We start from the raw sequence: 22,570 nt of genomic DNA on the forward strand, positions 1-22,570 counted from the left end.
CTTCGACATCCTTGTGATGGTCGACGGTGACGAACTGATGCCAATATTGGTCGTCTGTGATGGTGTCTATGTGCTCAATAGTGACATCCTGCTGAAAGTGAAATATTGCCTCTGTTGCATCCGGGTACATTGATATGGCTCATCTATCCAACTCGTCTGATAATATGTGCATCACTGTCTTGAGTGCATCTAGATAAACAACATATTGATGCATAGTGTTGGTGCTGATATCCATGTGTGTGTTGGTGACCATGCGCATCAACTTGTCGAAATACATGTTAAGCATCAGTCGGACTTGCTTCTTGTCTTCGCCTCGGTGAGTGTGCCAATGGGTAGGATCGCATACGTGCGCATAATGACATCCATGCTCCTGAATACCCTTACATGTGATTGACAACATTGCTCACCCTGTTTTCTCCATGCCACCCACTGGATGGGTCCATAACCTGTATGGGCACAGTTTCATTGGTCTGTGTATGTTGTGCCTCCTAATGTGCCTCTTCCTGCGTGCAGTTCCTTGTTCTTCCTTGAGTTTTCACTTGAGCACATACAACTCCTTCTATATTTCTCTCTCTACCTTCGCGCGATTTTCATGTTCCACCATCACCTCATAGATTCTATCTCCAAAGTTCTTTTGTCACCAGTGGATTTGATTTGAACTCACAGCTTTGCTCTGCCTCTATGTTGTCAACAACCTTCCTCTTCCATTCGTCGTGTATAGGTGTTCTACCTTCTACTTCTGCTCGTTGTGATGCTGCTGCCATATTATCTTGATGTCCTTGTCTACGAACGACTTGATGTCTTCATAGGTAGGCAAGATCATAGACACTTGCTTGGCTGCAACCCCAAGTGTGCTCTCAACGGTGTCTTCGACTTTGCTCTCCTAGAAGCCATTGTACCTATGCTACTGAGAGGAAGACGAACACTTGTGATAACTGGAGACATAGCAACACTCATGATAAGAAATCTGTCAGTCGAAAACCAAAACAAACTAGAGGACTGAAATGCAACATTAATGTGTGATTGTCTGTGAAGATTGCGCAATTTTCACTGGGAGGCTAGGAGACTGACTACTAAAACTGTACAAGGCACAGTCTCAGCTGTCGGGAGGCTGATTGACTGCTAGAACTGCGCAATGCATAGTCTAGCTTAGCCTGCTAAGGACTGAAACTGTGCATTGTGCAATTTCAGTTAGTAGTGGCATGCAACGAGAAAACTGCATTGCGTAGTTTCTAGGGCCAACAGGACACTGCCTCCAAGAATTGCGCAATGCAAGCCTGGAGGTCGGTGTTGGGCCAGACTTGTGTAATTTCTGGAGGGAAGGTAGAGCCTTCGCTTCCGGAAATGTGCAGTGCTAGCTGGGCAAGTCACGGTCCAGGCCAAGCCATCCCAGACCCGCCGACGGGTGACTGAAAACATGATAAATCTGAATGCATGGTGAAACTAAGTGTAAACAAGAGTGAATGATCATGCATGCAAATAGTTAGTGTAGGATTTAGAAAACGGGAAAACATGCATGTGTGTGAAGTGAGTCACTGCAACGACGATTGTTGGTGCAGAAATAATGTCATGCATGCGACAGTAGTGAGATGTGAAAGAAACTTTGAAACAGTGCTTCTACAAGCTAAAATACATCAAAAAGATAGAAAGCGCTCACTAAAATCAAGCAGACAACACTCACACAAAGAGAAACACAAAAAGTGACTGAAACATAGCGCAAGACATGAAAAGTGGGCCTACCCCGAAACAACTGATTTGAATGTGCCAACGACTCCTATATGCAATGTGGGATGTCAGAGCTACAAGGTTGATGTGAGGAATGAGCGCTAAAGCATCTGGTTAATGAGTTTTGATAAGATCAAGGTTATGACGCGCATGCCACAAATCTAGGAAAAGCGACACTTGGCAGGAGGTTTATGAAATTATCCTTGCTTGTAACCTCTAGATGCTAAAAATATATCCCTAAATCTAGGGATTTCTTTGCATTCTACCTTGGGAAAACCAGTCCATGCATGCAAATCAGTTTTACTCGGTCCTGGAGGGAACCGGTCAACCTGAAGGCACATGCATTGGTCTACGAGCCTAGGATGAAAATCTGTGTTGTTCCTATTCTAAGCAGAGTTGGCTGTCCCAGAGGGATTGTGCAATTTCTGGGAGGAACAGGTGACTATCTCCTAGGATTGCGCAATTTCTGGGCTGAGTAGCTGTCATGGGTTAGATTTTTCAAATTTCTCAAGGAGGCCCGTCTGACTGCATTGCGCAATTTCTGAGCCCAACAAACTTGCTCAACTATTTGTGTGATTTCTTCTAGATACTAGGCTGGATGTCCCAAAGGGATTGCACAATTTCTAGGAGCAGTAGGTTACTGCTACCCAGAATTACACAATTTTTGGGCTGAGCACCTGTCCTGGGATGAATTGTGCAATTTTTGAGATGAAGACTCTCAGGAAGAATTGCGCAATTCTAGAGCCCAGCTAGGTGTCCAGCTGGGTTTGCACAATATCTGGAGGGAAGGATGGTTCCCCTCCACAATTTCGCAATTCCCATAGGGATCTTCTCAACCAACAACTGACACTAAGTCTAGAAATAAGCCTAGGAAGGAGGTGGAACAAACTTGCATGCAGAGGCTAGCAAGACTCTATGAAATCGCTGAAGCCTATGTGCTTGATAGCGCAATACATGTTGTTGAGGATGGTCGGTAGGGAGGCTCCAAAACGAAGCTAAGGAAAACATTTGGAGGGTGGTTGTAGCCTCTACAACACTTGGTGACACACTGGTAGAACTCTAACTCTCTGAATGGACCTTGTTCGTGAAAAGCAAGTCTAACACCTCTGGAAGTATTGTTCAGTTATTTGTTCCTCTCGGTTTCCACACTTGCTTGATTGTAAGATGTAGCATCTTCCAAGCTCTTGGTCTGTCGACACACATTCCAAGCCAAGCCAACATAGTTGTTTCGATTGGGAATGAGGGGTATATTGGTGCACAAGTCATATGATCGTCAGATTTTTAGTTTCATCTCTGGTGTTGCTCCACTATCAGCAGGCCTGGGCAGTACCTTGGCGGAGTCACGCAAGAACACAAGCATCACTCTGCCACTAGCAAGCCTGGTCAGTACCCCAGCAAAGTTACTTGTATCACCTCTCTGTGCAGGAAGCCTTTCTCTTGTTTCGCCTTATTCATTTTTCATTTTTTCCATTTTTTCATAATTGTGCATAGCACATATTCATTTCAGAGGTAGAAGAGGGACCCCAACTTATCGAGAGTAGAAGAGGTTGTTCCTTCAGAGAAGTAGTTTATATATACCTCTGACATTATTGTTAAGGTTTTCTCCCTCACCTTACTCTACTTGACTAAGCTGAAAAGGATTAACTCAAAAACAACCGACTAGAGTAGGTGATACTAGTTCACATGCAAGCATTGTGTTTTCACCAAGGTTCACTTTGAACAGTACGTATTTTCCATTGATGTATCATGGACTGAAAGTAACAAGTTCTTCATGAGAGAGTGGACAACAAATAACCAAATTTTAATAGTTGTACAAGTCCGCTTGTACTTTACCCAGGCTTGTTTCAAGAGTCACACACAATCCGTGCGAAACTAATCTACGAACGAAAACAAGCAAACAAAACAAAATGCAAAGTAAGAAGCAGAAGAAAATGTGTATGCAAAGCGAGTAAGAAAACAAGCAAGCAAGCAAGCAAACACAGAAAGAAAGAAGCAAACATGCATGCAAGCAAAAAACTCAAAAGTAAACACTACTCCTACTCCTAAACTAATAGTGCATGGGTTGTTTCGCGTGAAGTGATGCTTCCAATGCAGCCATCGACGCATTAGTCGATCCATTTTGGTGAAGGCATGGTTTGCAAACATCGGATTTGCGCAAACTAGAAACCATGAAAGATATAACGATGAATATGGACACACTCTGAGCTTACAGGCGTACACAAAATAAAAATGAGTGAAAGTGCATGACATGCACTCTCTGGACTTGCCATGGTGTTTTGCTACACTGCGTGCAGATGTTGAGTGTATGCATTCTCTTGACTATGACATGCAAGAGAACGTGAGAAAGGTATACCACTTACATTATGCAAGTGTGCTTGCTGTGTAAGATTCCTCCAATGCATGAGCGATGTGATCGTGTAGTTCGAGTGGAGGAAGTGAAATCTGAGTGTTAGATTGATCTTCAATGTATAAAAATGAGTGATGAGGAGCCTTGCATGTTTGATCAACTTCTTGATCAGAAGCGAAACCAACCTCAGGACAGTGAGGGCCTGACATAACCGTCAGCGCTGGCTAAAGTGCCTCGACAGTCTGTGGGGTTTCAACTTCATCGATAGATAGATCATCGTAGACCAGTAGCTTAGACGGATTATCAACAAGTGAATCAACATCATGATCGGATGAAGAAGTAGAGAGATCACGACAACCAAGATTAGAAAATCCAGGATGTTTGTCAGCATCCTCGTGATTTGATGAATCGAGCAGAGGGGTAGATGAGAGGCAAGGATGTTCACCCTATGTGTTTTCAGAAATGACAGATGACAGATTGGATGGATTTTCAGAGGATGTGTCCTCTCTGCAATGTAATGGCAGACTGACATCCAACGTGTCCTGTGAATGATCGGAAGTAGAAACATCCGAAAATAGGTTATCACAGGGGAAATCAATGGTGGCAGAATCACAGGGATGTCAGGATAGAGTGGGTGAGGCGCGGATGGATGGGATTCATCCTTCATCGAGGGTTCTTCTTTAGATTCCCACACACACTCATCATGAATGATGGCGTAGGTTTACTGCATAACACCAACTTCGTTGACAACTTGATCCTCGTTCACAGTAGGTGAGGAGTCCAGAATGGAAGAACACAAGACAGTACAATCCAAAGGATCAATAGAACATGGGGACGGAGGTTGATGGAACGAATCCAAGTCACAACCAAGAGGCTTTCAAGCCAAATCTATGGAAATATCAAGAGCAGGTGGGGTGGGAGGATGTGACAATTCAACAGATGTGTGTGCATAATCTCCCACATCACTCTGCAGTGGTGGAGCTGTCTGATGAGGTGAAGGCAGATATTCACTTGTGATAGCAGCTGTGCCTTCCTGTGATTACGCAGCTTCATCACCGAAGTGTGCTGAGCGGGCTTCAGATGATTTCAAGAATTGCGGATTTTCGAATATGTGAAGAAGATACTCAAATATTCCATCAAGAAATTCCCAATCAATTTCATCTTCAGGTTATCGGTATGCAAGATTATAAAAGAGTGTGTGAAACTATTCAATGGATTCATCGAGTTCTTTTCGTAATTACACAATTTCTTTGTTGAGTTCTTTACGGTTAAAGTGATTGAAAGCACGGTCTATCTCTGCAACCAGATGAGAAAGAGAATGAATATATTTTCGGGCAGCGTGGCACACCAGTGCATTGCGTGCCCTCGAAGCATGTAGATGAACAATGCGCAAGGCCATGTAACCTTCAAATATTCCATGACTTTAGCGTGAGCCTACAATGCTAACCACGTGCCTAACCAAGGTTACGTAGCCTCCACCATATGTGACAAGTTATCCTAGATCTTTTCAAAGATAATGAAGTCATTTCCATAAGACATACAATCCTGAAGAGAAACTCTGTAGTTCATCCTGATAGATATGCAGAGATTGAAAACATATGTGAGGTTGGTGGTGGACCCACCAACATGTCATACACTCCTTATAGTGCCAATATGTTGATGGTGTTGGACCCACCAACATGTCAGGGGTTCTCCCCTGCAAGAAGTCCCAACTAGAACTCAGACCGTTTGGTGTAGGAGTCCCAACAGTGTGTCGTACGGTATCGCCTTGACCGCAATGATGTGCAGAGGAAAGTAAGATGTCTCTATTGGTAGCAAGGGTGTGACATATTCAGTAAGTCAAGGAATGTGCATAAGCGGTTATAACACATGGGGGGTGAGGTGAGTGCACCCATTGGAAACCTGTGAAAGCATAGAGTAAAGAAGGGAAAACATAAGCAAAGATGCATCAAAAACTGGAAAGAAAGTGAGCTAGCAATCCAAAGTGATGGTTAAACCAACAAAACATTTCAGTAAGATTCATACATACTTATATAGGAAAGCCATACATGCATGTGTAAGCAAACAAATACATATATTATTAGAGTAGACAAGTTAGCTGAAATACAATAACAACATATGCATGAAACGTGTTGGCTCTGTTATATTACGAAGTGAAATTTCCAGTCATATAATACAACCATGACCAACCACTAGTTCTGACAGCGGAACGTTATAGTCACTATTGCCTGCTCCTCCAAAGAGATATACTAGCTCTGCACAGTGGAGAAGCCAAAGCTCATTACAATACTGTCCAAGCTTTCTCTAAGATACTCCTATTGGAAGATTGGCTAGCCAAAAGCCTCTACAATGAGTTATGAGGGACTATTTATAGCAAAGGGTGGGGTGACCCTTGACATTCCCCATTGTGACCGTTCATCTACCCTCATGACCCTTCAACTACTCTATGACTGTTACATTCAACTATCGACACTTGAAATTTCGCTTGACAAGACGTTACATACAATCTTCACATGTACCCATGTGAGACAAAATGGCTTGAGCAAGCCATACAAGGCATCACTAACACTCGAACCGTTTTGGAGAGACCAAATCTTCAACATCCTTGTGATGGTCGATGGTGGCGAACTGTTGCCAAGCTTGGTCGTCCGTGATGGTGTCCATGCGCTCAATTGTGACATCCTGTTCAAAGCGAACTCTTGCGTCCATTGCATCCGGGTACACTGATATGGCTCCTCTGTCCAACTTGTCTAATAATATGTGCATCATTATCTTGAGTGCAGTTGTACTAGCAACATACTGATGCATAGTGTATGTGCTGATCTCCAAGTGTGTGTTGGTGACCATGCGCAACAACTTGTCGAAATACATGTTCAACTTCAGTCGGACTTGCTTTTTGTCTTCACCTTGGTGAGTGTGCCAACGGGTGGGATTGCATGCTTGTGCACAATGAAATCCATGCTCTTGAATACCCTTGCAAGTGATTGACAACACTGCTCACCTTGTCTGCTCCATGCCAGCTGCTGGATGGGTCCATAGCCTGTTGGGCACAGTTTCATCGGTCTGCGTATGTTGGGTCTCTTGTTGTTCATGTTCTCGCTGCAACTCCTTCTCTTGTCTATGCAACTCTTGTTCTTCCTTGAGTTGCCACTTGAGCACATGCAACTCCTTCTCTGTTTCTCTCCCTACCTTCGCGTGATCTTCGTGTCGCGCCATCACCTCATAGCTTCAATCTCCAAAGTTGCTTTCGTCACGAGTGGATTTGCTTTGAACTCACATCTTTTCTCTGCCTTTGTGTTTTCAACAACCTTCCTCTTCCATTCCTCGCATGTGGGTGTGCTTCCTTCTGCTGCTGCTGATGGTGCTACTCACTGTGATGTTGCTGCCATATTATCTTGATGTCCTTGTCTACGAACAACTTGATGTCTTCATAGGTAGGCAAGCTCATAGACACTTGCTTGGATGCAACCCCAAGTGTGCTCTCAACAGTGTCTTCGACTCTTCTCTCCTGGAAGCCATTGTACCTGTGCTGCTAAGAGGTAAATGAACACCTGTGATACCTAGAGACATAGAAACACTCATGACAAGTAATCTGTCAATCGAAAACTAAAACAAACTAGAGGATTCACATGCAACATACCTGTGTGATTATCTGTGAAGATTATGCAATTTTCACCGGGAGGCTAGGAGACTGACAGCAAAAACTGTGTAAGGCATAGTCCGAGCTATTGGGAGGTTGACTGACTGCTGGAAATGTGCAATGCATAGTCCATCCTGGCCTGCTGAGGATTGAAACTCTGCAATGAAAAATTTTAGCCAGCAGTGACATGCAACCTACAAAATGCATTCCAAATTTTCTGGGGCCAGCAGGACACTGCCTTCAAGAATTGCACAGTGCAAGCCTGGAGGTCGATGATGGGCGAAACTTGTACAATTTATAGAGGGAAGGCAAAGCCTTCGCTTCTGAAAATGTGCAGTGCTAGCCAAGAAGGGTAGCCTAGACCTGCCGACGGGTGATTGAAAACATGAGAAGTCTAAATGCATGGTGAAACTGAGTGTAAACAAGAGTGAATGATCATGCATGCAAACAGTGAGTGTAGGATTCGGAAAATGGGAAAAAATGCATTTGTATGAAGCGAGTCATTGCAACAGCAACCGTCGGTGCAAAAACAGTGTCATGCATGTGACAGTAGTGAGATGCAAACAAAACCTAAAACGATGCTTCTACAAGCTAACATACATCAAAATGATAGAAAGCACTCACTGAAATCAAGTAGACAAGACTCACACAAAGTGAAACACAAAAAGAAACAGAAACACAATGTAAGACATGAAAAGCAGGATTACCCCAAAACAGCTGAGCTGAATGTGCTGACGAATCCTAGATGCAATGTGGTATGTCAAAGGTGCAAGTTGGATGTGAGGAATGAGCTCTACAGTGTCTGGTTGCTGAGTTTTGATAGGATCGAGGTTATGACATGCATGCCACAAAATCTAGGAAAAGTGACACTTGGCGGGAGGTTTTTGAAATGATCCTTTCATGTAACCTCCTAATGCTAAAAATAGATCCCTAAATCTAGGGATTTCTTTGCATTCTACCTTAGGAAAAGCAGTCCATGCATGAAAATCAGTTTTACTTGGTCCCAGAGGGAACTGGTCAACCTGAAGGCACATGCATTAGTCTACAAGTCTGGGATAAAAAACTTTGTTGTTCCTGGGCTGAGAAGAGTTGGTTTTCCTAGAGGGATTGTGTAATATCTGGGAGGAACAAGTGACTATCTCCCAGAATTGCGCAATTTCTGGGCTGAGTAACTATCATGGGTCATATTGCGCAATTTTCTCAAGGAAGGCTATCTGACTGCATTGCACAATTTTTGAGCCTAGCAGGCTACTTGATTGATTTGTGAAATTTCTGATAACTGCTTGGTTGGCTATCCCAAAGGGATTGCACAATTTCTAGGAGCAGGAGTTGGCTGCTGCACAAAATTACGCAATTTTTGGGCTGAGCAACTGTCTTCGGATGAATTGTGCAATTTTTTAGAGGAATACTGTCAGGAAGAATTGCGCAATTCTGGAGCCCAACTGGGTGTCCAGCTGGGTTTGTGAAATTTCTAAAGGGAAGGATGGTTCCCCTACAGAATTGTGCAATTCCTAGAGGGATCTTCTCAACCAGCAATTGACATTAAGTCTGGAAAGAAGTTTGTGAAGGAGGTGGAACAAAATTGCATCCATAGGCTGGCAAGACTCTATGAAACAATTGAAACCTATGTGCTTGACAGTAAGACACTGAAGATGGTCGGTGGGGAGGCTCCAAAACTAAGTTAAGGAAAATTTTTGGAGGGTGGTTGTAGCCGCTACAACAACACCTGAGAAAAATTCTGTTGTTGTGCTTTCTGTAAAGAACTCCGTGCATGAACTTATAAGGTAATTCTTTGAGGTGAATTTCCCTCTTTTGTCTCATGGAGAAGTGAGAGGGTATAGTGCCATGCTCCAGGTATTGGTGCACATCTTCGTACCAAGAGTTTCCGAATGAAGTGGGTGGTGCTCGCTCTACATCGTTGTTATGTGGAATTTTGCATCTACAGATAAATATAATTTCCCTAGGTGGGTAGCTACACCTAGAACAACAGATTTAAAGCATTTATCCTTTTTCATAAATGATAAATAAGACAAGGGACCCACTTGTTATATTTCACTTTCCCTTTGTCTCCTTTGTATGGCTCCTGTCGCTCCTTCTCGAACTTAATTCACTCGACAAGTACCTGCAATCATAAACAGAGCACAAAAACCAATCAAGGCAAGAGATCTATCTACTATAAGCAAATGGAATTGAAAGCATTTACACATACAATCATCATACATAAAGACAAGAATATGGGAAAAGGTGTAAACAACTTTATTAAGTAGAAGGAAGAGTTCAACCATGAAGTCCGATACAATGTCACTCCTCCAGCTTGAGTTCCATCCAACATCACATCAAAAGCACAACACTCTGGCAGCATAACAATACTTGCTTACAATCTCAAACCTCACACCAATAGTATCTCCCTACAAATTCTCAAAGTCTACCCCTTGATCACTTAGATGAGTGCTCAATTTATAGGAAAACGGTGGTGGTTTGGTCATAAATGAGGGTATTAAATGGCCTTCCAAACCTAGAGTGAGTTTCCATGGAGGAAGGGATGAGAGGATAGGAGGTTACTTAACTCATTCCCTATCCAATTTCAAGCTCATAGAAGATGACAAGTGTGGAATCTTCTAGAATGCTGCAGAAGATAAGAATATTCCCAGAACCCTATGAAGAATTCGCTCAATCTTGCCCAGCACAGGTCAAAGTGGGCCTAAGTGCACTGAAATGCACCCTTACATGGGCCTACCTGCACTGAAGTGCATTTACCCCTGGCCAAGGCTACGTTGTTCCCTCAAGTACACATTTCTATAGGGCTTCTGGCCAGGAAACTTTCAGGGAAGGAGGCATTCAAATTGATGACTTGTCTAGGGCATGTAGCAACTAGATTAGGGTTTGATGAGCCCTAATAGTACTGATCTGAATGTTGGAAGTGATGTGCCCAAATGGATCTATAACAACTGCCCCCTAAATCATAAATTCAAAAATGATAATGTCGAGTGATATTCTTTATGATGTGATGAGGAGGTTCTAGAGCGAATGGTGACTTGGATCAATTACAATACATAATATCATGATATTTTGGATTTTTCATGAATTGCTGAGGGAAGGCATACCCATGATCAACATATAAACTTTTAATTACATGTACATAGATAGTCGTCTACATATATAGACCCATGATAGGATGACCATCTATGTAAATCCATTGTACAGATGATTTAGTACTCTCCTGAAATCGCAGCCTGGATCGATGAAACTAGATCCAGGGTCTTCTATCTCATTCAATCGTTCGCTCAAGTACAAGTCTAACCATGTGAATATGTGATTTGAAGTCAAACATGGGAAGACACCATCTGATTACCAGCCAATGATGTAAGTTGTTAACATAACCGAGAGAAATCATCGATAATGATAATGATCATCAAGGTACTGCAGTACATTTTTCATGGTGTGAATAGATGTTTTGATGTCGAACACCATACACAGTCTTTTGGTCAAATGCTAGTGATGTCAACCTATCGCCAGAAATGAGAAACTTGCCATTGATGTATGCAAGCCTCAAGGTACTGGAAGGGTGTTTCTAAGTCAACTTCTTGGTTAATGTGTTGATGTCGACAAGAAGCGACTCATCGCAGGAGGGCCTTGATGTATCCCACATCAACGACACGAAACGAGTGTAATGATTTTTGGAGACGGAATGTGACTGATGACACAAGGTTCAGGAATGGTGGTCATGAAAATGAAGGTTTATGAGTATTGCAAAGGATGAATTTAAAATGAGTGACTTCTCTTGAACATGTCGGCGACACTAAATGAATTGGCAGCATTGACCCAAAAACAAAATAATGGATGGTATGATAGACCATAGGTGTGATAACCATCAAGCAGATAACCCAACCCAAGTAGTCACAGTGATGAAGTGAAAGTGTCATGTTCAAGAGCGCCCTGCTGCCATAAAGTGGTTTACCCCTTTTCCCATTTTCCCCCCGTCATTGCTGACTAGTGCCTCTTTTTTTTATCAAGCTTGAGGAGGATAACATATGTTTGTTGTATAATTCCACCCTTTGGGTGAATCCATCTCTTTGTGATGTTTTAACAAGTCTAGTGAAGGTGAAAGTTGGTCTTGTCGTGATGGACAAGTTTGTCGCTATTTGATGTTTTAACGAGTTTAACGACAATGATAACTCGATCCTTTTCATGTTTAGAGAGTTTGAAAAGGGACAAAAGGAAAACTCCAAAAGTTCTTTTTCGTATATTTGTCTCTCATGTCCAAAAAAGCATAAAATAATATGAGAGAGAACCTATTGACCATGTTCGATCAATGTATGTCATGTTTACACAAGCTTGAAATGAAAAACTATGCTTGGATTCAGTTTCATGTTTACACAAGCTTGAAACAAAAAACTATGCTTGGATTGGTTTACATGACCCCAGCATGATGACTCAATTCTAGGTGCATGCCCCCTAAGCTTCATTGCCTTCACCTATGTAGACTACTCGTGGCTATCAAGTGGATGGAATGAAGGTTCATTTACGAGATCAAGTGAAAGACTCGATTGGGATTTTACGAGATATAATCAAAGATTCGACTTGGAACTTTGCTCGAGGGGACCTTGTTTCATTTTTTAATGAGCTTTCCACAAGACAAGGCACTCTGCTCAGATTCCTTGTTTCATTTTCTAACAAGATTGACACAAGACAAGGAACTATGCTTAGATTCCTTGCTTCATTTTTTAACGAGCCTGACACAAGACAAGGAACTATGCTCTGGGACCTATTTCATTTTTTAATGAGGTTGACACAGTAAAAGAACTATCCTCATATTCCTTGTTTCATTTTTTAACGAGCTTGACACAAGACAAGGAACTATGCTCATACCCTTTGTTTCATTTTTTAACGAGGTTGACACAACACAAGGAACTATCCTCATATTCCTTGTTCATGACCCATAAGAGGTCATGACTTCCAAGTGGTTCTCATCAGATGAGAGAATAATTCTCTAGAAGGGATCCGTAACAAAGAATCCAAGATTTGGTTCCAATGCCCCCAATTTTTCCTCCCAAAGTAATAGGCAACTAAGGAAGGATCCCTAATGGTTGACTGGTTACTCTGTTAAAAGCCAAGAGATTCTGGGTAACAGGCACAAGTGGTGGTGAACCGAGCACTTGCCAAGCAGTGGAGGAAAGGATACTCATTGTTGCACCTTCATCTATAATAGTTCTAGGTACAACCATATTACAAACCTGCACTGTGATCTGGAAAGGCACATAAGAAGGAAGACGAAATCATGCTAGTCGATTCCAATCAAAGGAAGTTACCAGACTGCTTGGATGGGGTACAGTAGAAATGGAAGAACTAACCCCTTGAGTTACGAGAGTGGGAGGATTTTCCTCTTGTCTTGATGGAACAGGAGGATTGTCCCAAAGCTCATTGGAATCTGAAGAAATGAAAAGAACTTGAGTGGTATCATATTCACTCTTTTTGGGAAAGGTACGATTAACTGAAGGTAAAATAAGGTAAATTGTTTCCTCAACTTGTGATTGGTTGGGTATAGACTCATGGGATTCACATTAAAAAAGAGTGGGTTTGACTGACGGTTGATTTGGGTCAGTTACTTTATCAACTAGTGAAGGATTAAGGGAGAGTCTCTTGTAACCAGATGGAAGTCGTTGTGGAGAAGTACGACAGTTATCCAACACCTTTTTGGCTTCATCCAGATAGGGACAAAGTTGAATGGGGTGATTCCCTTCACATAACCTATAGGGAAACTTAACTTTACCCTTCTTTCCATCAACTTTACTACCACTAGTTGATGGTGTGTCACCAGCGTGATCTCCAGAAGTTGATGACACAAGACGATGTGAACGAGAAAACCATTCTTCTAAGATCTGATGAATATCAGGAAAATTTCAAAGAAGATGGTCTCCCATACAAAAGTTTGCATGGATATCGAACTTTGTGAGGTTTATCTAATGGTTTCTCATCAAAAGTTGCATTCAAAGCAATGGTTGCTTGGTTTCCCCCCTGCTGAATTTTATTCTTCTTCTTCTTCTTCTTCCCTTTCTACTTCTTCTTAGCCCCTGGGTTACTAGTGTCAATACTTTCACCATGTGAAGAGGAAGAAGGGGAGGAAGAAAAAACTGAGGAAAAAGGAAAAGGGTCAACTTTAGGATCAACTGGAGTTTGATTTTATCCAGTTGGAGTAATCGATTGCGGAGAAATCACGACATTTTTAACCAAGGAGGTTGAAAGAAACCATACTGGCAAGCCAATGGTAAATCCCAGAAGGGACAATGTAGCCATATAAGGAGCACCAATATTTCCGAAGGAGGAAAAAGACTAGGATTCCCATCAAAAGGAATTCCTTGATCGGTGGACTCTGGAGTTGTTGCCATATGTCTCAACCTAAGATAAACTGAGTGAGCATGGAGGATGTTATCTGTGGTCAATTAATTTTATTTTAATCAAAATAACATAACAAAACAAAATAGGGATGATCTAGACAAAAGGATTACCAAGCAACTGTGAACCGTAATATACTGCCTCAGTAAACCAAGGACTTAACATACATGCAGGAAATCTCCCCGAATGTTGTGTTCGGTGTATCATAGTGTACAAGGTGGTTGACTCGGTTACCTAAGGATGGATAGCAACCTAATGTAGTCCTCCCATGTATACCCAAAATTACGTGGAGGCCCAATCTATGTTAGCATTGTCTAATGTGAAACCGCACAGTTAGAGCATTCCTTTACATTTTACGTACTGTAACACCGCCCTATATACCCGAAAGTACGTGAACGAGATACGATATACTTATGTACATGGAATGAGGTAGCACACTCGGAATGTATCGCGGACATGTTAGCGACAGCTGCTGTGTTTTACAACGTCGGAACACGTCTCTAGCCTCAAACCTCTAAATGTTATGCGTTAAGTTACAATGCTCCATTAGGTTAATTGAGATAACTTTTAAGTTGATCTTCTTTATAATTTTCCTTTCAAGGTTCACCACGTGATGTCTTTGAAATTCCTAGAATGCAACTAATATGATAAGAATTCTTTTCATTCAATTTTAACAATGAAAACCTTAGCTAGTAGGGATAGAGCAATTAGATTCTTTTAATCAAAGAATAGAGAGCACATCTAATGCAATTTCCCTAAACTATTCCTATGAGCACACACAAACTTTTTCAATGTACAATGCAAGTTTTTCTTTTCAATTCCCTTAATGTTGAGATGAACAAAATGAAACTAATGCACATACAATCAATCAATATTTTTGCAAGAATGAAGACTCTACGACACTTCCTTTACGAAAGAAATGAAGACTTTTACGACACTTTCTTTTGAGCAAAGATTAATCGACTATAAACTAGCTTTGACAATGAATTTATACTGATAAAGAAATCATTTAAGAAACAGTAAACAATCAAGGCCAAAGTAGGGCTAGGAAAGGAAACACAAATTGATTTCAGAGACACAACAATCATTGATATTTCAGCAAGCAAAAACATAAGGAAATTTGTAAAAAATCAAGTCAAAGGTGGGATTTTTTACCTAAGGAGGATCAGCACAGCCCTGAATGGGAGATAGTACACTTCAGAGCATTGTCCTCAAGCCAAGGGTGCTCTGCAGTGCTCTGTCTCCTAACCAAGCCTGTGCTGGTGCCAAAGAGGCCATTCTAGGGGCTTTCAAGCACAATTTTTACCAAAAGACACTTCAAAAAGGTTGAAATAAGATCAATGGAAGCAAGTAAAGTCTACCAGGGTGTACTAGGATGAAGGTAAACTACTCGGAACGATGATCGTTCCCCAATGGAGTCACCAATTTGTTATGTGGAATTTTGCATCTACGGATAAATACAATTGTTTGGTCAATTTAGTGTCCTAAATTGCTCTACATAAATTATCAATCCAAGTATCGTAATCTGATGAAGTGTAGTGCACTGTTTGTGCTAGATAACCCTTCTTACTTCATTGTTTTTGTGTTTTATGTTGTTTTGGGGGGTTTTTGGTCTTTTAATCCCTAATGATTTACAATGTAATTATCAAAACTTAAATCTAACTTTTGTAAAGACTACTCAAAATGAAAACAGAGCGAAGAAAGACTTGGAAGCAAAGCTTAAACAAGAAATGAAAACAAAGTTTCTATTCCTGTTTTACCATTATTTCCAAATCATGAATTAAAAATTGAAAGTGAAATTTGCAACTGATGTCTAACTAATTACATAAATAAAACTAAATGAAATACTTAGTTACTCTCCCTCTCAATTTTGGGAGAAAATCTCCTTGGGATGACATTTGAGGAATTTTGTACTTCATTAATCTAAGAGAAAGCAAGTATAGAGATGTAGCAAAGACTTATTGCATAAATGAAATGTTCAACCACTTAGTTTAAGATGAATTATTAACTTGAAGGGTTTTTTTGAAACATTCATTAACACCATGAGTCAGTGATCTAAAATTAACATGGAAAAGACAGTAAATGGCACTAATCAGTCTAATTGAGAATTTAAAGACTAGTAAAACAATGAATGAAGTAAACTAGATTACATTACTGAGTTTCATCTTCTAACTACTGATAAAAACTATAAAGAGATCAAGCAAATGGAAGCTACTCTAAATTATGAACACTGTTAATAGGAAAATGATGGAAATTGTGTTATAAACGTTGTTAGTAAGAAAATGATTAGAAACACTGTGAATTTACAGTTAACAAAAAGAAGAAAAATGAAATGAAATGAAACCTTTTTCAGTGCAGGGGCCCTCTGCAATTGATTAGTCTACGCTTGCTCAATCAACTCCAAGGAAACTCCTTCAGATTCTCATAAAACATGCGGTCTTAATATTAAAAACAGGGACACAAAATACCCAGAAAGTACAGAGTTCAGAACTTTGATTTCACAATAAAACTATCACTATCACTACTAACTTCTACAGTCCTTTACACAGGTATTTATAAGAAAAACCATGTAACTGTTTGTGGAGAAAAACATGCTACAGTCAAACACGTAGAAGACAGATATGCGAAATTTCTTCCTCGGCTGTTGGAGACATAAATCCAAGATATGGTGGCTGTTGGATTTGGTTGTACGCTTCCCATTACTATGAAACGTGTTCATTACCACGAAATAGAGTCATGTTACCTTCAGTCTCTGTGTTTGACTCATCCATTAACTGTAGTCTTATGCCATCTTCTTTGTCGACCTGAGATAAGTGAATAGGATAGGGTCCATGTCGCGATGATTTCCAAGCTGCCCATGTAGCTAGTTTCTCCTTCTGACACCTGGAACCTGTTAAAGCATGAAGGTAGCTGCGGAACAGCCAATTAGCTACAGAATAGGCTGCATTCTGTAGCTAATATACAAAAAATTATTCAAACAATAAAACATAAAAGCATAACATGTAAATCACTAAATGTCCTCCTCAAGACAGTATACACTGATCATTGGCGATGAGAATGCATCTTTCTTATGGAAAAACAAAGAAAAGAAATGAGAAGAGTTGCTAGGGAAAGAGTAATTTTGAGGCTCAACATACCCCAACTGCAAAATCATTGCATGTCCACATGCAATTTTTCCAAAACTGTGAACTCTTTTCCTTATTCCATCCTAGGTTTCTTCATGAGAAGTCTGTACTTAAGGTTGATCACTGTTTTGTTCAAGTTTCTGTTCTTCCTCTTCAACTTCCTATTTTTCTTGTACCATAGGCCTAAGTGAAGTATGGTATTGTCATGAATGGCTTTATCCAATTTGCTTTGTTACTTTAGGGCTTCATTTTCTTTCTTAATATGCCTGTTCAATATCTCCAACTCATAGATTTCTTATTTGAGTGAGTCAGTCAGAGGTTCTTATGGATTGACAGGTTGTTCTGGATTGGCTAAGGAACTTGGATCCATTGAGGTATTCCTTCTCTCTAATGACTCTATGTAGTCATAGATTTGTTGTTGTACTGGATCTATGCCAGGAGAAGCTCTGCTTGGGTTGCCTTCAAAATTCTGTGGAGGAGAGTTTTGTGGAATGTGTTCAGATGGAATACTGTCAGGAGACTAAATCGGGGTTTCTTCCTCTAAGTTTATGAACTGGGATTCTTTTGATGTTACCTTCCTAACCTTACCTCAGAGTCTAGAGCTCCTTCTCAGGTTTTGGAAGCTTATGGTTTCTTCTCTTGTGTCCTTCTTCCTCTTTCCTATCCCCTTATTTTTCTTGATTTTCTCCTTAATCTTGGTCAATATTTCGGAGAGTAATTGTTCATCTTCTTGTGGTGATGAAGGTTCAGGAATGTATTCATCGATTTCTTCAGCTCTCTCTTTCATTTTTCCTTTCTGCTTCCTATCCTCTGGTTTAGAAGTTGTCTCTGCATCATTCTTTTGTGAGGAGGTTTAAATATTAATGTTGATCTTTCTCCTCCTACTTTTCTTACCATGACTCTCCTTAGGTAACTCTGGAGCATCCTGGAAAAAATTTCTTACCAAGAAATCTTCCCATGTATCCCCTATACTTCTCAAATGGAGTTCAACTAGTATTTTCACTAATCCATGATGATACATAGTTGTTTCTATGGATTCAATTTTCTTTTGAACATTTGTAACCATCCTTCTCAGACTATTTAGATGGAAGAAGGGAAGGTTGATGGTTCCATTTTCTAAAAAAATCATTAATAAGCGTATATGGTAAACATACATAGACCCAAATCTTCCTTCACATGTAATGAATTTTTGCAATATTAACAACATTTTACTCCATTTTTTCTTGACTGCTGAAATAGGAATTCCCTTTCTAAATATTGTAACATCCATACCTGGGTTTGTAGGGATCACCTTCGAAGATTCACCACAACATTCCTTGTTTTTAAACCATCCTTCTCCTTGTCTCGGCAGCTCTATTGATTCTACTATGAAAGATTTTGTGACTGAAAATTTGATATCTCCTATCTCCACTTCTGTGCCATCAAATGACCTTGCAAAAGACTTCGTAATTTCCTTGTGGTAGCCATCAAATTTTTCAATAAAATTTAACCATGCGGCCTTTGTAGCATCCCTTTAAGCTGTGGATACCCCTCCATATACTTTACCCCTACGGGCTCTGTTCTGACAATAAGCTCCATATCCCCTGTTTTCGGTTAACCTTCAAAATTACTCTTACTGTCTATAAAACGAGTGCTATGTGTATGGAAACAGAAAGACTATGTACATATGAGAATGGAAAGACTGTGTGTATATGAAATGGTTGCGTGGATATTAGAGAAAAACTTAAGAGTTGGCATGTAATAAGAAGATAGTAAGGGTTTAGAGAGTCGTAGATAGGTAGGTCACATCGTCATCTTGACCGTTAACAGGTGTAGTTGTGGAGGACCGTTTGAGTACAGGTTATGGAGTTTGAAGCGGAGATTTGTTATGAAAGAATCATTTAGACCGTTTTTCATTAAAGTTGGAAGATATGGCGGAGACATCGTGGCGGTAAAATCAAATGATGGTTGGTTAAGGCGACATGTGATTATACATACTATACAAACTTATGTTTTCAAATTGCTTTTTGAAATAAATTTTTTCAATTAGCTTTGGAACCTTTACCTTTCGCTTGCTAATTTTTTTGATGTTGATCCACAGGTACCTTGAGCATGATTAGTCTTCAAAATTGATTTTTCTTCAATTACCTGCATACATGATTTTAGTATGAACTGTACACTTGTGCCTGAACTAATAAGCAAATTGTAGCTGCAGAATCAGATTAGCTGCAGAACAGAATCAGCTACAGAACAGAATCAGCTGCAGAATGTGAAACAGAAAGTAAAATATGGCATATGGATCATGAATGAAATGGAAATGGCTATGTAAGTGAAATGAAATGAGATGTAAGACAAGATGATAAATGAAATGGAAATGGAATGAATACTGAAAAAAGGAAAAATTTATTAATGGGATGGAGTGAAACTGTAAAAATAAAACAGAGTGAGGTAAGATGAGATGATGAATTTTTAGAATCTAAACTACAGATTGACTGTGGCTTTTTGTCACTAGTTATTACAAAAAGAAAATGGAAAATATAGAGTGTTAGAAATATCTATTTTCACTCTGTATTTTCTGTATAAGTATGCTAATAAATTATTGGTTTTCAACCTTATACAATTATTTTTTCATAGGAAAAATAAAGACTAAGTTAGTGGAGAAGAAGAATTCTTCTTCACTAGCTTCATTTCAGAATTGTCTTGGAAAATCTTAATAAAATCCTCTTTTGAAATGGGTTTCTGATATATCTTTAATCTATGACCATTCACAAGAAGAGGAGTTTTACTTTCATCTATTGTTCTGATCCTCACTGCTCCATTACTAAAGACTTTTTCAATCTCATGTGGCCCAAGCCAATGAGTTTAAAACTTCCCTTGAAAATCTTTAAACTTTGAATCAAATAACATCGCCCAATCTCCCACTTGAAACTTCTTGTCCTTGATATATTTGTCATGCCATTTATCCCTCTGTTGTTGGACTATACTAGTCCTTTGAAATACTTCTTGCCTGATTTCATCAAGTTCATTTAATTGCTCCAGTCTATGCTTTTGTGCCTCTAATAAATCTAGTCCCAGTTGGACTACCATCTTGAAAGTTTTTGTTTGGAACTCTATAGGGAACACAACTTGTTTCCCATAAACAAGTTCATAGGGTGTATGTCCCATTGTGTTCCTCCATGTAGTTCTATAGGCCCATAAGGCTTCAGGAAGCCTTTCTGCCCAATCTCTTCTATGTAGATTCACAGTCTTGGTGAGGAGTCCTTCAATCACTTTATTTATAGATTCCACTTGACCATTTGCTTGTGGATGATAAGGAGTAGATTTCGTATGATTGATCTTGTATTCTTCCATAAGCCCTTCCACCATGTTAGATGTGAATTGAGATCCTTGATCTATCACAATTTCTCTTGGAACACCAAAATGAGTGAAGATGTCCTCAAAAATAAAATTAACTATAGATTTTTCATTAGCAAAATGTAATGCTTTGGCTTCTACCCATTTAGTGACATAATCAGTGCATACCGATATATACCTTTTCTCCTTAGATGGAGGATTAATTGGTCCAATAAAATCTAAGGCCCACTTTTCAAAAGGTTCGATGAGTACCTGAATTTGAAATGGAATTTCATTTGAGGGAGCAGGTTTCCCTACCCTTGGCAGTTGTCACATCTCCTGATATATTCTTTAGCATCTTTGAAGATGGATGGTCAATAATATCCTAAAGAAAGGATTTTATAGGTTGTCCTCTTGTCAGCAAAGTGTCCACCACATGGCTCATCATGACATGCCTTAAGAATCTCAGGCATTTCATCTTCCCTGACACATCTTCTGATCATAAGATCTGGCCCTGTTTTATACAATTCGTTAGTGATCCATGAATATCTTGCACTTTCCTGAATAATTTTTCTTTTATCTCTAGGAAACAAATGTGAAGGTAACTTTCCTGTGGCCAAGTAGTTAGCAATATCTGCAAACCAAGGAGTTTGAGTAGTTACTGCAAAAATATATTCATCAGGAAAGTTATCTTCAACCGGAGAATCTTCTTTGATAATCTGAATCCTGGACAAGAAATCAGCAACTGTGTTTTGTTTTCCAGGTCTATCTAGCATAGTAATGTTAAATTCTTGAAAAAGTAAAAGCCATCTTGTAACTCTGCCATTAGTAATAGGTTTATTCATCAAATATCTAATTGCAGAGTGATCTGTATGAACAAAGCTTTCATAGCCTGTTATATAGTGTCTGAACTTGTTAATTGCATGAACAATAGCTAAAAATTCCTTTTTCAGTCATAGTATAATTCAACTCAGTGGGAGTAAAATTTTTACTTGTATAGTAAATGGCATAAGGAATTAAATATTTTTGTCCCAATATAGCTCCCAGAGCTGTATCCGAAGCATATGTTGAAATATGGAAAGGGAGTTTCCAATTTGGACCTCTTAAAATGGGTGCTTCAGAAATTTTTGTTTTCAAGGTTTCAAATGGCAACTGGCAATCAGAATTCCAATTGAATTCACAATCTTTGGTAAGCAATTTGAAGAGTGGGGATGCTATTTTAGTGAAGTTTTCTATAAATATTCTATAGTACCCTGTAAATCCCAGAAAAATTCTAACATCCTTTTGGCAATTTGGAATTGATAATTTAGAGACGACTTCAACTTTAGATTTGTCAACTTTAATCCCATCTCCTGAAATGTGATGTCCTAAATCAATACCTTCTATAAACATCATAAAACATTTTTCATGGCTTAGTGAAAGGTTTGTTTCCTTACATCTTTTAAGAACTTTTTCCAAATTTTCCAAAGCTTCTTCAAATGTATTTCCATAAACTGTAAAATCATTCATATATACCTCTACAAAATCATGTATTAGATCAGAAAAAATTCCTAGTACTGCTCTTTGGAATGTTGCAGGTGCATTACATCACCCAAAAGGAAGTACTCGATAGGCATAAGTTCCCCATGGACAAGTAAATGTGATATTATCCTGATCTTCAGGTGCTACCTGAATTTGATTATAACCACTAAAACCATCCAAGAATGAGAAATAATTCTTACATGCTAATGTATCTAACACTTGATCTATAAAAGGCAAAGGGAAATGATCTTTAAGGGTTGCTTTATTCAATTCCCGATAGTCAATGCACACCCTCCATTTACCATTCTTTTTAGGCATAATTACCAAAGGAGAAACCCATTGGCTATCTGAAATTGGGTAAATGAAGTTTACATTCAGTAATTTTTGAAGCTCTTCTTTCACAATCTCCCTAAGATTTGGATTCATTCTTCTCTGAGGTTGTCTGATAGGTATACTATTTTCCTCAATGTAGATGTGATGAATACAATTCTTAGGATCAATGCCTTT

The sequence above is a fragment of the Pinus tabuliformis genome, chromosome J (genome assembly GCF_031772625.1).
Source record: "Pinus tabuliformis cultivar Carrire ecotype Pingquan chromosome J, CPIR1, whole genome shotgun sequence".
Taxonomy (NCBI): domain Eukaryota; kingdom Viridiplantae; phylum Streptophyta; class Pinopsida; order Pinales; family Pinaceae; genus Pinus; species Pinus tabuliformis.